Source organism: Scardinius erythrophthalmus, assembly GCF_964197995.2.
Source record: "Scardinius erythrophthalmus genome assembly, chromosome: 4".
NCBI classification, from domain to species: Eukaryota; Metazoa; Chordata; class Actinopteri; order Cypriniformes; family Leuciscidae; genus Scardinius; species Scardinius erythrophthalmus.
Genome location: NC_138224.1, coordinates 13755932 through 13768269, shown reverse-complemented (window position 1 = coordinate 13768269; position 12338 = coordinate 13755932). Strand labels below are relative to the sequence as shown.

General features: G+C 37.5%; 1 protein-coding gene across 2 annotated transcripts in view; it reads left to right on the top strand.

The window, feature by feature from the left end:
• The window catches only part of anks1b (ankyrin repeat and sterile alpha motif domain containing 1B), a 162887-nt gene that overhangs the window by 26730 nt on the left and 123819 nt on the right, over positions 1–12338 (top strand). The gene's annotated exons all lie outside the window — the stretch shown is intronic.

Below are 12338 nucleotides of genomic sequence, written 5' to 3'. Positions count from 1 at the left end.
TCTATATTAGTGCTTTGTAAGTGTTCTTTCTTGGCATCTCAGCAGGGTTTGCTTTCATGAATCCCTCTCCACAAACTGACTCATCACATGGTCTTTCTGTGCTTGTGTGTGTGGGCAAAGAGTTCATCAGGGCAGCTTTACTGTCCACTGCTTTGGCTTGCTAATGTAGATGTAATTAGAGTGTGTATATGTTTGTTTGTGCTGTATACGTGTGTGTTTGCTCTGTGTATGTGTGTATTGTGTTCGTTTTAAGCCATTTGGCACTCGGAAACGAAACTGCAACATACAGTAATTACTCGAAATGCCACAAGAGCCTTGACTCAAGGGTGTATGTGTGTATTTGTGTAGAGGAAGTGTTTATTTTGAGGTAAATCTCCAGAACTAGTATGCTAATATTTCCTGCAGTCCCTCAGGAACAAGCAAATTATGCTTTTGGTTTGGCAGTGGTGTGTTTAAAGATGTAATTTAGTGTGTTAGTGTGTAATTACTCTACTTGTAATTGCTCTAAATGTCAACGTTATTTTAAGTGAAAATTTGTTTTAATGTCAGTATAGTTGTATCAAATGTGTTTATACCATGATATATGAAAACGGTAATTATTCAATACTATATATGTATATATGTGTGCGTGTGTGTGTTTTTGTATTGTATAGTCTCTGTTTTAGTTCTTACATTAATTTACTTTAGTCAATTGGCTAACCCATTTCAGAGAAAATATTGAGAAATATTGCAAATGTTCTTAAAAAGTAATTTTTAGAAAATTACTGTTTTTAAAAAGATGTTTAAAATGTGCCCTGTACCACTACAGTCACAGTAACCGCTCAATCACTTGATCATTGAACTGTCATATTATTTTTGAATAGTTTTGAATTTTTTATTTAAAGACAAAACAAATGTTTGGTAGACTGTTGCCTCTGGCTTTCTTAGTTGGGAACACTTACTCCACAATCTTACTGTACTGACGCTGTTGTATGAGAACTGAACTAAGCTGAGCGATGGCATCTTTTTTATTTTTTCAAGAACTTCTTTATAGATGAAATCATTTAATAATTGAATGTAACTGACTTCAGCTGAACAACAGCCGAAAAGCTTTTTTTTTTCACTGTAAAGCTGCATTGAAACAATCTGTATTGTATAAAGCGCTATATAAAGGGGACTTGCCTTGATTTCTTTTGTATTTCTATCTTGAGCACATTTCTCTCTCTCTTTCTCTCTCTCTCTCTCTCTCTCTCTCTCTCTCTCTCTCTCTCTCTCTCTCTCAGTATGTCTGCTGTATTGTGATAACATGCTCTTCTTCGGTCATTGCAGCAGGCACAGAATATGGCCATGTAATGTGTGTCACTGCAGAGAAAGCATCTGTCTGTCACTGAAGTGTCTATCTGTCAAGAACGCGTCTGTCTGTCTTAGATTTCCTATTATAAAAGTGCCTGTCTGTCATTACCGTATCTACTGTTTAAGCATCAACCTGTCTGTCATCTTTTACCCTGAAACACAACATTGCAACAGGCTGACAAGTGAGGATGTAATGGTTTTGTGTGGTCACACTGAGACATTTTTGTGGAATTAATTCTCTCTAACACTCTCTTTCTCAATCTCTTCAGTGAATAAAAAAAGGTTTCTTCTCACGGTTAGTATAAAGATAATTTAGCGAGAACAGAGAATATAAGCGAGAGAGAGTGTGTGAAAGAGCGAGACTGGTCTCTGCATACATCAGCAAATTCACCTGGAGAAATGTTCAATTACTCAGAATTTCTTCTTGTACGTTTTTCTTATCTTTAGAGTAAAGAGAATTCTGCAGTGACCACACACACACACACACACACACACACACACACACACACACACACACACACACACACACACACACACACACACACACACACACACACGCACACACTAAGACCAATAAGAATCAAGTATTCCAGAGTGCTGTCATTGTGTGCAACCCGATCAACTTAGCAACTTCTTTTACATTTCACTGAAGAAAGAATGCCATACAGGGTTTGGAATGACATGAGGGTGAGTAAATGAATATTCATAAGAATATTCATTTGTGATTGAACTATCCAGGCTACTTATCATGTCAAATGAGAGTACAAAAAAAGCTGATAGTCTACCGACTGTGCAGTTCTGATGCACATTACATTAGGCAGAGCAGACTTTGATATGCGGTTATGGGATGAATTGTTCTCTGATCACAGAAGTCTAATGCACACCGCAGATGGACCGTAGTGTGACATAGCCCGGTGTTTGTGCTGCAGCTGAGCAGAGATCTGTAATTACCATCACAGCACGCACCCACCATTTGGAACTCATAATACAACAGAAAACGTAATGTTTTATACATACAGTGAACTCACTACTCGCTATACAAAACCTTGTGTTCGTGTGTGTCTAAAGGTCCACCCTTCTCTGGATATTTGTTCATGCATCACATGATGTCCTTATACAAGGGCACATGCACTGCTGTCCGCTATACTATTTTTGTTTGTTTGTGGCACGAACATCCGTCTTCACCTCTAAACCATCAGAGCTCAGCGCTTCTGCTCGGGTTGTGACTCAAAGGCTTTACTCATGTGTAACAGACTCCACACTCATGCTAGCATACCATTTGCAGCACTCTCTGTGGAATGACTATTGTGGTCAACAACCTCTGACCTCCCTAGCATTTTGGTTGACCTATCACGGATCGGGTGTGCCTTATTCCAGCTTCTGTACATCGTAAACATGAATTTGGCCGGTAGCAATGGCCTTGATCCAATAAGCACTGGTGACTTAGACACTGATGATTTACGGAGTCATGCATTAAAATGAAGATGGTATTCATCAAAAACATCGCAGTATATTATGTTATCATGAATCTTCATTATAGCTTATGAAACATGCAATTTATCCTGCATTCTTTGTTTTGCAAAAAGATCATGCGCATGCATTCAAACATTACAAAAAAATGTAATAAAAAAATAACCGCACCCTATTCTAATTCCTGTAATTCTCAAATGTTTCTACTATTGTTTCCTTTGAAGCACATGGAACAGGAAGCAAGACAATTAATTTTTTTAAAAACAAAACATTAGTATAAATAATTTATGTACATTTTTATTAATCAAGGTATGCTAACTGAAATATAATAACAATAATTACTATATGAAATTGGTTATGTTTTCCATAGAAAGAGGAAATGATACTGCATATTTGGGCACATGTAACACATACATCATTTATAAAGTGGCTAGATTAAAAGAGTGAGCGAGGGAGAGGAGAGGAGAACGGGAAATCCTTTTGCTCGAGGCTCCCAATCCTATTTCACGATGTTTAACATTAAAGCGGAGCAGTGACAGATATCCGCTTGAGGCGCACACAGCACCTTTCATCACCTGCCTAGTTTTTATCGAGTGGCAATGAATTCTGACAAGGTTCATGTACTCATTCAGATTTCCCTTTTCATCATTTTAATCAGACTAAGTCTCTTGCTGTCTTCTCTTTCGTGTTCAGTCCCTGATGTCCTGTTATTTTCCGCACGAGAGTATGTAAGTGTAAAAGAGGCTGGTTCTAGTGGGAGAGTTTTTATGGGAGAGCTATTTTGATAGAGTGAAAGTCCAAACAGTCTACTGGTGTTTAAAATACTTTCTTGTGGGGAGTAATTGCACCCAGCTGTGTGTGAGCAACTTTACACTCAACCCATTTGACAGAGAAAGTCGCATGACAATCTGTCATCCCAGACTCTCTTAATTTTACATTTTAATGTTAAAGCAATTTATTGGCATTATTGTACATACATACATACATACATACAGATAGATAGATAGATAGATAGATAGATAGATATATATATGAAGGGTTCAGATGCAAAAGCCTTTAAGTGCCATCTGAAATTTTCTTCTAGAATTATCATTTTTATCAAGCTCGTATATTTAATAATTTCACTTAAATGGCAATGCAAATTACCTATTAATTGTCATTTAAGTGAAATTACTGAACTTAAATATACGAGCTTGATAAAAATGAAGAAAATTTCAGATGGCACTTAGAGGCTTTTGCATCTGAACTCTTCATATATATATATATATATATATATATATATATATATATATATATATATATATATATATATATATATATATATATATATATATATATATATATATATATATATATATATATGAATGATAAAACAAATAAAAAATGTAAAATGTATAAATACATTAACTATTTCAGTCACTCTTTCAGCTTACATCGTTACGCCAGTAGGTGGCGGGAGGTCTTTAAGAGTGAGGCATTGTATACATTTATTCAATCGATTCGTTCAAATCTTCGATTGAATCTCGTAGATTCAAGTAGCGCATACTCTCGTTCTGGAATGAAACAGTCATTGAATCGTACATTCAAACGATTCGTTCAACAACGCTGATTCATTCACGATTGAGTCATCGAATCATTCAACCGATTCCGTCCAAAACTTCGATTCCCTGATAAACACCGGACGCCCATCGATTCTCTTGTGGCTGTGTTTGGAACTATTTGCGTTGGTGGAGCAAAAACAGCCAAAAAAAAAAAAAAACTAGCTAAATTGATCCTAAAATGTAAGTTGCTCAACATGAACCTCTTTAGTTGTATAAAAGCTACATCACACTCATAATCTTTGTTTCTTCCCCCGAATATCACCACGTTGTCACTCGGCTCCTGATTCACAGCCGTGTTGATATTCGGAAAAACATCAATCCATGCATCCATCTCTGAGATACGTTGCTCCATAGCTAGATAGCTGATTTTGACACATTTTTCTTTCCGTGGGATGATGTTTTATGTTTATGACAGTCTCCAGTCAGACACTGTAATATATTCTATTCGTTTGTTTATTGTTAGCGTGACGTGCGGGGACATGTGACGTGATGATGGGTCGTGTTGACGGCAAGTAATGGTCTCGGAAGAGGAAGAGGATGTGTAGAAACCAAACAGCTGCTCTCCTAACAAACATAAACCCTTTCAAATGTCTACCCCATCATGTCTGAACTGTCAACTGGTTACCATAGTGAATGGCACAGGCGCGCGCACAGGTATAAGATACTTCAACACCGTTATCTTTGAGATTTATGCATACACAAAAACACTTCTCCATGCATGTTTACGCTTGTTTAAAGAGGTAAAAGCTAGTTTTAGAAATGCAGCTGCATAACAAAGTCCATATATAGCCATGTTTGTGTGTGCCTGTTTTATGTTTATGTATCATCCTGTGGCCTGTAATTGCTCAGATAAACTCTTTGTTAGGCAGACAGGATGCCAGCACATGTAACTGTCCTCCTTGACTGACTGATGACCCGGATCACTCTCAGTAATCAGTCACCAGGTCATTGTAGGTAACTACAGCGAGGTGATGGATCTCTGACCCCACTGATGCCCTGGAGAATCATCTGTTTGATCCTCGGCAGGTTGGACACACAGAGCAAAAGAGGAGGAGAACATGTTCTCTTCATCTCTTAGATTGGTAATCAATAGTTAAGGTCAGGTCAGGCACATAAATGCTTGGTGTGGTCAGATCTGTTTTTTCTCAAACACTTTCTTCTCCAGTAGATCAAAGCTAAATCCAGAATAAGACCCTGGAGTTTAGTTATCTGGCCAGCACTGATGACCACCTCTGTCCAGTGCATCAGCAAAATGTGTTTCTTCAAATGCTTAGGTTGATATGTGTGCTTGGTTTAATGTTACTTTTTAACATTTATATAAAGAACCAACAGTGCATCTGCATCAGCACTGCTCCAAAATTTAGTGAGCTGTCTGTTTAGGCAGCCTTTTAAGGTGTCATTGGCATGCTCCCAATGAGAAAGCTGTTCCAAAAGGTGGACAACATGCTGCCAAAATCCAATGTAGAATCAAATCTATCCTTTGTGTAGAAGGCGATTCCAGAATGCTTTGGAATCAGTTCAGTGGAAAATATACACTACCACTCAAAAGTTTGGGGTCAATAGGATGTTTTTGTGTTTTTTTGTTGTTGTTGTTTTTTTTAAAGTGTCTTATGCTTCCAAAGGCTGCATTTATCTAATCAAAATTCAGCAAAAACAGTAATATTTTGAAATATTAGCCTATTACAATTTTAAATAACCAAAGTTAAATCTAGTAAAAACAAATTGCCTGTTTTAACAGGAAATACAATATTTATATATTTTTGTACACTGTACACACTGTTGTATCACACTGTTAGCACACTGTCACACTGTTAGCTTATCAACATTAGCAACTCTATTGCAATAATTTTAGCCTACCAAAAATAGTGAGGTTCAATCTAAAAAAAAATATTTCCTGTTTAACCCGAAATACATTATTTGTTTGTATTTTTGTGCTTTCATGAGTATCACGCTGTTAGCTTAGCAACATTAGCAACTCTAGTACAAACATTTAGCCTACCAACAATACCAAAACTATTGATTAAAATAGTCTAATGAAAAGTTGCTTATTTAACTAGGCCTAAATATAGTTGTGTTGATGTGTTTTTATACTTGGTATCACACTGTTAGCTTAGCATCATTAGCAACTTTGTGTGGCTTGTGGAGTTTTTTGGGATTTTGCCTTAGAAAATATGTAGACGCTTGACAGAAATACAGCATGCCCGGTTAGTACAGAGGGACTGTAAACACACACAGTGGTCCAAACTGAAGGCCAGTTGTGACTGGCTGGTCAGGGTGGCAGCATGCATTGTGGGATAGTGGTGGTCAAACACTGGCGAGAACTCTGGTAAGAAGTAACCACAGAATACTGTACGTAATCCACACTCAACTGGCCTTTAGCACAGATGTCATAAGCACACTTTGTTCTTACTACATGCTTGCTTGTGTATCATTTAGTCATTATTTGTCCTTCAAGTAGAGATTAAGACTGTGGTAGGCCTGAGGGATTCATACTGCTCCCTTGTGTTGGGCTTTCTGATTAAGCTTTGCTTACGTGGAGAACAGCTTGTTAAAATCTAAATTCGGCTTCTGCTCAGATCGTTTGGCAGCACTGGATATACAAAATCTGTTTAACACATTCACACACAGACGTAGAAACTTTCCTCGTGGGTTGATGTTTAAGCTCGTGTCAGGTTTCCCACACTGGTGATGTATGTAACAACAAATTGCCCCATCATTAATCAAAGCGATTTTCTGTAATTAGATTTTGCTAAGAAATGGCTGCTTGTTAGCAGACTGCAGGTAGACATGAAAGATCTCGAGCCGTGCCAGACTTTGTTGAGCGTGTTCATATGTCTGTGATCTCTCATAAGGAGGCCACACACGCCCAATAACACTCAGAGGGCTCATGGGAGAATCAATGACATCAGTGCATTTCCTGTGCCCTCGGGGTACGTTGCAGTTATTGATTGCTCGTGTCTGGTTTTAATTATCCTCCAGTGGAAATGAAAGGAAAGGGGCATCGGCAGACCCTGCCAGTCAATCTGACGCACAATCTGATTGAGCCACTTCAAACAATATGGGCCAATCGACCAATAAGGATGCAGGAAGCCTTATGTTTTGCTTTTTTAAACACAATAGACGATATTGAGAGTAAAGCAAACATTTCAGTTACTTTTATAAGTGTTACACTTTGTTGTGCAATAGTGCGGTTACATTAACAAAATTTCATGGCAAAAAAAGTTCTATTTAATATATCAATAGTGTAGATGAATCAAGCACAGAATACACAGAATTCACTATCAAACCAAGCTTTCTGTTGGTCAACGTCAATCATGGTAAATGTGACCGTATCTTAACATGTCTGCACATGTCATGTCATGGGACTGTCATGAGTAACTGATAACTCAAATTAATTGATTTTTATGGTCATGCCATGTCCCATTTTACATACATCTACACCATCATACTTTCACTTCATAGCAGAGGTGCTAAATAAATGCTAATGACGTGTAACTGGAAACCGTTGAATGCTTGTTCCATTTGAGAATATACTACAATTCACATATAATTCATACATAGTGTGTAGTATATAATTTGGGACACAACTTTTCTCTGTAAACAGAATGTTCAGATTTGCTTGTCAACTAGATTTTTTTTGTCATTTAGCTTTCAACATGTTTGTTATGTCATATACAAACAATGACGTGTGACATGCACTATGTAGTCAACAGTGAATGAATGAACGATCAAGCCGTTTATGACACATGAAATGTCTGCACCGCTCACATTTCTTTCAGAAAAGAAAAAAGTACACTACTGTTCAAAAGTTTGAGGTCAGTCGTTTTTTTTTTTTTTTTTTTGAAAAACAGTTGTATTCAGCAACGATGTATTAAATTGATCAAATGTGACAGTACAGACATTTGTAATATTACAAAAGATTTCTTTTTGAAATAAATGCTGTTTTATTCACCAAAGAATCAACATGCAACTCAGCATTGATAATAATAAGAAATTTTTTGAGCAGCAAATAAACATATTAGAATGATTTCTGAAGGATCATTTGACACTGAAGACTGGAGTAATGATGCTGAAATTCTGCTTTGCATCATAATAATATACTTTTTAAAATGTATTAAAATAGAAAACAGTTCTTTTAAATTGTTATAATACACTCACCTAAAGGATTATTAGGAACACCATACTAATACTGTGTTTGACCCCCTTTCGCCTTCAGAACTGCCTTAATTCTACAGTACATGGCATTGATTCAACAAGGTGCTGAAAGCATTCTTTAGAAATGTTGGCCCATATTGATAGGATAGCATATTGCAGTTGATGGAGATTTGTGGGATGCACATCCAGGGCACGAAGCTCCCGTTCCACCACATCCCAAAGATGCTCTATTGGGTTGAGATCTGGTGACTGTGGGGGCCATTTTAGCACAGTGAACTCATTGTCATGTTCAAGAAAACAATTTGAAATGATTCGAGCTTTGTGACATTATCCTGCTGGAAGTAGCCATCAGAGGATGGGTACATGGTGGTCATAAAGGGATGGACATGGTCAGAAACAATGCTCAGATGGCTGTGGCATTTAAACGATGCCCAATTGGCACTAAGGGGCCTAAAGTGTGCCAAGAAAACATCCCCCACACCATCACACCACCACCACCAGCCTGCACAGTGGTAACAAGGCATGATGGATCCATGTTCTCATTCTGTTTACGCCAAATTCTGACTCTACCATCTGAATGTCTCAACAGAAATCGAGACTCATCAGACCAGGCAACATTTTACTAGTCTTCAACTGTCCAATTTTGGTGAGCTCGTGCAAATTGTAGCCTCTTTTTCCTATTTGAAGTGTAGATGAGTTGTACCCAGTGGGGTCTTCTGCTGTTGTAGCCCATCCGCCTCAAGGTTGTGCGTGTTGTGGCTTCACAAATGCTTTGCTGCATACCTCGGTTGTAACGAGTGGTTATTTCAGTCAAAGTTGCTCTTCTATCAGCTTGAATCAGTCGGCCCATTCTCCTCTGACCTCTAGCATCAACAAGGCATTTTCGCCTACAGGACTGCCGCATACTGGATGTTTTTCCCTTTTCACACCATTCTTTGTAAACCCTAGAAATGGTTGTGCGTGAAAATCCAAGTAACTGAGCAGATTGTGAAATACTCAGACCGGCCCGTCTGGCACCAACAACCATGCCGCGCTCAAAATTGCTTAAATCACCTTTCTTTCCCATTCTGACATTCAGTTTGGAGTTCAGGAAATTGTCTTGACCAGGACCACACCCCTAAATGCATTGAAGCAACTGCCATGTGATTGGTTGATTAGATAATTGCATTAATGAGAAATTGAACAGGTGTTCCTAATAATCCTTTAGGTGAGTGTATTTCATAATATTACTGTTTTTACTGTATATTTGATCACATACTGTATATGCAGCCGTGGTGAGCGTAAGAGGCACAAAAATAAGTAAAAGTATTGCAAAAGTATTTTTGTGCAAAATGATGCCAATTTTTTTTAGAGTGGTTTGTCTATGTGAGATATTTTAAGTTTGTTTTTGTGACTATGTGTCTAGAGAGCAGTTGTCAATTCTCAGTCGGAGCTCTCTCTCTGTCGACTTCTCCACGTCTATTCATATCCTCCTCTTCAATAACCCTCCCTCATGCGCTTCCAACTACTCACGATTCTAGAGTGTGTAGCTATGCCAATTAGTTCTGCGCTGCTGTGTGTGTGTGTGTGTGTGTGTGTGTGTGTGTGTGTGTGTGTGTGTGTGTGTGTGTGTGTGTGTGTGTGTCAGGTTGGGTGATACTGATATACTGTATTCAGTGCAGCACCCTGGTGCTCTCCACACACAGGATGAGTCATACGCTCACAGCAAAGGCAGGGCTTTCCCTCGCTCTGAGCGCAAGAGAGGGAAATGATGCTTAGATTCCCGTTTGTCACAATATTATACTTTTATCTCAATCCTTCTCTCTCACCAGAATCATCAGCATGAGACGTTCATCCAGCCACATCATGGTCGCACTGCCGCCGACTGTGACCTCTGCTGAATGCAGAGGGAATAAACACTTGACGTAGTTGATGTAGGAAATACCCTGCATAGTTGCCTAATCCGTTGAGGAACGGCCTTGTTTTGCAGCTCGATCTAATGCTTTTAACTAACTCAATTTGTACCTTCTCTGTTGTTTCTTTGATGTGTGCTGCTGCACAAAGTTCCTTCACAGCGGCAAACAAATGCTAAAATGCATGATATCTGTGCTGAATATAGCAGCTCATCTGGTATGTGTGTAGAGTAAAAACAGCCCTTTGGAATGAAACAGAATTTCTGAGGGGGTTTTCGCTGATCGTTTGATTGATAGACTCTTAGGTTGATGTTTGATGCAAGAACGTGCTTTGTATGCCTGATGTTTAAGGAATGGTACGGGTTCAATATAAGTTCAGCTTTAAAGGTGGCTTATTACCACAGAAAATATTTTGACATGTCCCTTTTTTTTTTATAAAAGCAAACAAAATTGACACTTGCAGTATAATGGGAAAATTATGTTTGTCCTATTTAATACTTCCTTGTTTAAATCCTCATTAAACATTCTGTACACTAGTACCATGCAAAAGTTTGGAAAATAAATTAATACTTTTATTTTATTAATACAAAGACGCATTAAATTGATTAAAAGTGACAGTGAAGACATTTATAATGTTACCAACTATTTCTATTTTAAATAAATGCTGTTCTTTTGAAATTTATATTCATCAAATAATCCTAGAAAAAAAACTATCATTGTTTCCACAAAAATATTAAGCAGCACAACTATTTGCGACATTGATAATAATAAGAAATGTTTCTTTAGCACCATCGTATTAAAATGTTGTCTGAAGGATAAATTTGCACTTTTAAAGTTCATTTAAATTTTTTTTTAATTAAATAGAAAAGAGTTATTTTAAATTGAAATAATATTTCGCAGTATCATTCTATTTTTGACTTGGTGAGCATAAGAGACGGTAACATAGATCTTCTATTAAGATTTCATAAAAAATTCTTGATATTTGCATCATGAAATTGTCAATTAATAAATTGAATTTATTGAGGGGTGAGTCAGAATGATTTTCTATGTTGTGTTGAGTTATACTGAACCCAAAATACCCCTTTAAAGGGTCCTGATATTTCTGGTTCTCTCTCATAGTCTCACACACTCTCAGTTGTTGTCCTCTGAACTAGCTTAAGAAGTTTTCTCATGCTCCTCTGTCTAATGTTGTTTCTGCAGACTATTGGAATGTCTATTTATGGCAGCATGGGACACTGTGTGTGTGTGTGTGTGTGTGTGTGTGTGTGTGTGTGTGTGTGTGTGTGTGTGTGTGTGTGTGTGTGTGTGTGTGTGTGTGTGTGTGTGAATGAGTGAGTGTGTTTCCTGTTGTCCTGTGATTGGTCAGTCATGTTGTGAGTCATATCATGGGTCATGGTTGTCCTCCTCATCTAGGGTGAGTCTACTTATCAGTCTAGACATCAGTACTCTTGAGTATTGACTCCTCATGGTTATGGACATGTTCTCAGGTATTAACGTGTGTGTGTTTGGTCCACATGAGGAAAACAACTTATAAATAATACTAAATTATGTTTTTTGAAAATATAAATAATACTAAATTATGTTTTTTGAAAATGTAAAAATGCAGAAAGTTTTCTGTGATGGATAGGTTTAGGAGTTTAGGTGTTAGAATGTACAGTTTGTACAGTATAAAAATCATTATGTGTATAGAAAGTCCCCATTAAACATGGAAACCCATCGTGTGTGTGAAATAGAGAGAAAGTATCTGAAAGTATTACTTGCCGTAGCCTCGATTAAACAATAAATCAGCAATCTTTATGCCACAATCTCTCATTTGACAAAGTCACAGAGCGTGACCACAATGTGCTTTCTGTTTATTCTATAATTGGAAAATGAATGACTTTAAAAA